The sequence below is a fragment of the Acanthopagrus latus genome, chromosome 4, assembly GCF_904848185.1.
Source record: "Acanthopagrus latus isolate v.2019 chromosome 4, fAcaLat1.1, whole genome shotgun sequence".
Classification (NCBI taxonomy): domain Eukaryota; kingdom Metazoa; phylum Chordata; class Actinopteri; order Spariformes; family Sparidae; genus Acanthopagrus; species Acanthopagrus latus.
In genome coordinates, this window is record NC_051042.1 from 33968934 (window position 1) to 33973831 (window position 4898).

Below are 4898 nucleotides of genomic sequence, written 5' to 3' on the forward strand. Positions count from 1 at the left end.
GTATATTCAAGGTATTTCAGTTAGTCAAAATTATCAACCCTGCGGAAGCCCGACTCAAACTCCCTCCAGCACTCAAGATGCACCCCTACTTTCATTTGCCCTTGCTTAAACTTGTTTCCTCGAGCCCACTGAGCCCCCCGGCCGAGCCCCCTCTACTCCCCTGCTCCTTTCCCTGTGTGTTTGTCTGTGGGCGTAGCAGCGGTGTTTGGACCAGTGGAAAGGCACACCTGTTTCTCATCAGCTTATCATCCTCAGGCTATTGCAAAAATAAATTCCTTTACACCCTGACTGCCTGCCTCCGATCTCTGCATTTGGGTCTAAAGCAAAACCCCACTGTAACATATCAAACAGCTCATCTAGAATTCTGATGTAAAGTTACTTAAGAACAATCAACAATAAAAGTATCAATCTAGTTGGATCTGTTTTGTAGGACTAGATGTTAATATCCCTAGTTGCATACTTGAGCCAAGTTGCTAAGAGCCTCTGTGCGATGGTCAAGTGAGAGATGGCATCCTCCGGGGTATCAAGGGGGCACCCTCTTTCATCATCGCTGATAGGCCCGTGACACCTCCAGAGGGTTCAGCGGTGGATCCTGGCGTCCAAGGCTCACCCCTTAGATGCCATCTGCTCACGTGAGGGACTAGGTGACCTCTTTTCATCCACAGCCACTGACTCCCCTTTTCTGCAGCTCTGGACAGGCCTGGCACTGCCTACCGATGGGGCCCACTTCCACCGGTCGGACCTATGCTGTCCTGCCTCGATCTTGTGCATCAGCTGCCAGCTTGGCTTTCTCAGCTTTTTTTCAGTTTGAAGGCCTCCCCCACTGCATCCTCCCAGGGCACTCTGATCTCAATGATGTAGACGAGCTGGAGTGAGGCCGTCCATAGTAAGAGGTCTGGTCCGAGACTTGTCTACGCGATCTCAGCTGGGAAGCAGAGCCTCTGGCCTAAGTCTGCCAACAGCTTCCAGTCGCATGCCCTGCATAGCCATCCAGCATCTGGTTTTGAGGCTGAGAGTCTGGCTGGGCCCTCGCCTTCCTGGATGAATATCATTGTCGGCCAGTGGGAGGAGGAAGGAGGGAGGGTGTTCACACTCGCCTGTCGACCTTCCAGCACTGCTGCAAGACAGCGCAACACCTGGTTGTGCCGCCGGGTGTAACGTCTTTGAGTTAAACTGGTCTTGTAGCCCACCAAGTTGTGCTTGAGTGTTGCTGGGGTTTGGCAGAGGAGGCATGTGGGCTTTGCCTGAACGACTGATGAGTACTTTTCCTTTGGGGTAAGGATTCCTCCAGCCCTCCACCAGCATGTTGGTAACTCCTGGTTTTGCCATACAACCTTCATGAGCTTCCAGAGGAAGTGCAGCACTTCTTGCATCTGGAGGATTCTTGTAGAGCCTGTACAAGACTCCATTGGGGCCTGGGGCTGATGAGGCCATTGCCCTGTGCACTGTTTTCTGCACTTCACTCCATCTAGGTGGACTGATATCTAGTTGGTGCTCTGGTGGATCGGTTGGCAGCATGTCAGGTGGGAGGATCAGCAGAGTGCATACCTTTGCCAACAGTCCCCTTCAGTTCAATCAAGCCTAATCCAATATCAGATCAAATAATCAAAAATTCTAGATCCTGATTTTATTTGGATGCACATGATTATTCATTATTCCCCAAGAAATTAACAAAAAGGTGTTTAAAAACACACTATTTCTAAAGTTTAAAGAAACTGAGAAGAATAGTTCCTTGATCTATACCTTCATCCAGATAGTTGAAGGACCAAAATATTAATGGGGTCTATTCTGGACCGAGACCCATCTTTCATCCAAGTTTTGTGAAAATATGTTTAGTAGGTTTTGTGTAATCCTGCTGAAAAACTACCAAACATGTGTGAAAACATAACCTCTGACAAATGCAATCACAACAATGTGTGAAGTTACTAAGAAGACAAACTGGTCTGATCACTGTTTTTCTTGCATTTTCCTGGCATCAGATATAACTTCTTCTAAGTTAGAACATTTGACACCCATGGCTGTGTGATTGTTTCCAGCTGAACTCAGTGGCCCTGCCTTTTAATCCAGACAGGAGATCACACCTGCTGCAGCATTGTCTGCAAAAGTTGGCCTTTGTTGAGGAAAACAAAGACATCCTGAGCTGCTTCTAATTTGGTCAGGTTCAGTTTACCTGGGTAACCTTGTAGACCAACAAAGGATGTGTGGGTTGCCTTTGGTAGACATTCAATTTAAAAGTGTGGGAGGTGACTCTGGAGGATGCTTCAGACACTTTGAGTTGGCAGCCCACCAGAGCTGTTGGTAAGTTAGTGGTTAGAAGGAGTTGAGAAAACCTGGCACATTAATTTCCCAACACAGTCCGCTTCTGCTTTGACCACCTAGCAGTCGTGGAGCATATGGAACCCTTCTTTGCAGAAATCTGCATCTTCAACCTCCATCAAGTTACCCACACCAACTATAACCTGTCACTCATCAGCTGACACACATTACAACCACTGACAGCATTGAAACAAGACGATAAAGTTACATTTCAACTATGTACTGCTGTGAAACACTGACATTCATGTTGATACCACTTGACTCACATCACATACCCAAACACTGACGCAGTCCAATCACACCCACCTAAGTTAGCAACGGTTTCCCCCCGATGGCAGGAAGAACTGCTCATGAAGGGCCCGAAGAGCCTCTGTTGAGAAACTTCTTTCTTTCTTGTGTGCTTCATCTGTCTTTGTAAAATTAATAACTGTCATCATACAAGTGTCGGAGGCAGAGTGATTAATAACCCGTGTTGTTTATATTCATTGTGAACTTGAAATGTTTGTTTTGCCTCGGATCAAACTTCAGTAGCTTTCACTGGCTCGTTTCCCTGAACCAAATGAACGATGTGGAAAAATGAGGGTTGTCGTAATGAAAATGCTCAAGTTTGTCACACTTTAGTCTCTGACCTCAGCTAATGTTCAAGATTGTTATTAAAGCTACATTTTAAGTGTTAATATGTTGTCAGTTGAAATGCTGATATTTGATAGTTGACATTTTATTCTTACATATGAAACTTAAATATTGATGCAATATCAATGTATGTAGGGTGAAAATGATGCGTGACATAAACTATTGAATGTATGTATATGCTAAGTTTAATTTGGATGGATTTGGACTTCTAGAAAAGAAATATTGTACCAAACCTGGTGTTTGACCAAGTCTCATTTGCGCAATGAAGTCTTAGTTTCTCTTTCAGTTTGAGAGAAGTTGTACAAACTGTATTCAGGCGTCATGGAACATCGCCTGTCCTCACCCTGCTTACTGTAATTCCATATAATCATGCTCTTTATCACAATTAAACTCTGAGGTATGTGTGCATTCACTTCCTTGTTGGTTTTAGACTAACAATGGGTATTTAGCACAGGCTTAGTACAACAACAAAGCCCTAAAACTGGGTTGTGCAGGTGATGATGGTAAAATGTGATCCTGGACACACCAGTTGTACACCTGGAAACTACAACAAAAGTGGATGGAATACTTTGCCAGATCTGTCCTGATAGCATCAAAGCTATGCATGATGCAGCGATGAAACTTGCCAGGTGTGCAGCTGAGATCAAAATATAGGCAGAAATACAAGATGGGTGTGGTCCGAGCAAGGGCACCTGGACACTAAATGTTGGAAGGGAGAATTGAGCCATTGGACGTCTGTCTGTGACACAATAGCATCACATCTGTGCAAGATACAATCATGAAGCTGTACAGACGTATAGGTGAGATCTAAATGAAGATCAGGCTGTAAGATGAGGGGGGTAGAATGACCACAAACGCAGTTGTTTTGCAAGCTATTTGTCAATCTGTGGACAGATTTTTTCAGTGCAGTAACGTCACCGTTTTGCAAGATGTAGTCATGAAAACTTACAGATGTGTAGGTGGGACAAATGTTCCTAGTCTGAAGAAGGGAGGATCTGACCAATGAGTGCTGAGTTATCGCGTCATGATGCAGTAATCCCATCACTGGATGGTCTCCAGTTGAAATGAATTGGACTGAGTATAAAAGGGACATTGTTCAGCTAAAATATTTGTAACCATTTGAGGCTGCAGGTTGTAAACTCACCCTGGTGAGTTTATTGCAGAAATTAAACAGAAACACAAGTTTATGATGCTTCCATGTTTTTTTCACCAAGATAATCGTCTCAGATGAACACCACTTTGTGATTTCTGAAACTAACTGTGTAGCAGTAAGAAGCTAATACAGACGACATCACGGTCACATGACTGAAACGTCTCCACCACTAAGAGTCTTACTGCACAATTACTATCCAGGTTTTCTATAAACTGACGTACAAGTTGTAAAGTCAGAGTTAGAACAGTGTGGAACTAAAGTGGCCTGTAAAGACGGACTAGTGAGTAGATGAGTCTCCGTGTTGCTGTGAGGACGTGAAGAGCTTCAAAACTGTGGGACATCTAGTGATAAGTTTATGTTGGAGAACAGAACATGTAAATAATTTGTGGTAGCCACACACCTTATTTCAGACAGTTCAACCAAATAAAAAAAACTCAGACTTTGAGACGATGGAACTGGACGTGCAAAACTGATTTCTGGGCATCACTGTATTCAAGTCCTAACCCTCACCCAGGTCAGAGCAGAACAGAAACAAAAAGCTAAATGCCTCTGCCTCCACCTCTGATAGATGAGATGTAGATTACCTGCTCGTTATACAATGAGGTATCAGACAGGTTTCTCATTTATGGGAAAACTGAGACATTTTGATTTTAATCAGTCTGTTTGTTTGATGAAACCAGTTTTGCAGCTGGACCACGGGTCCACATATCTTTTTAACCCGCATGACTGCTCATCAGTTTCTCCAGCAGGTATATATAAACACCCTGCAGATGACAAATCTGAAGACAGAGGAGAG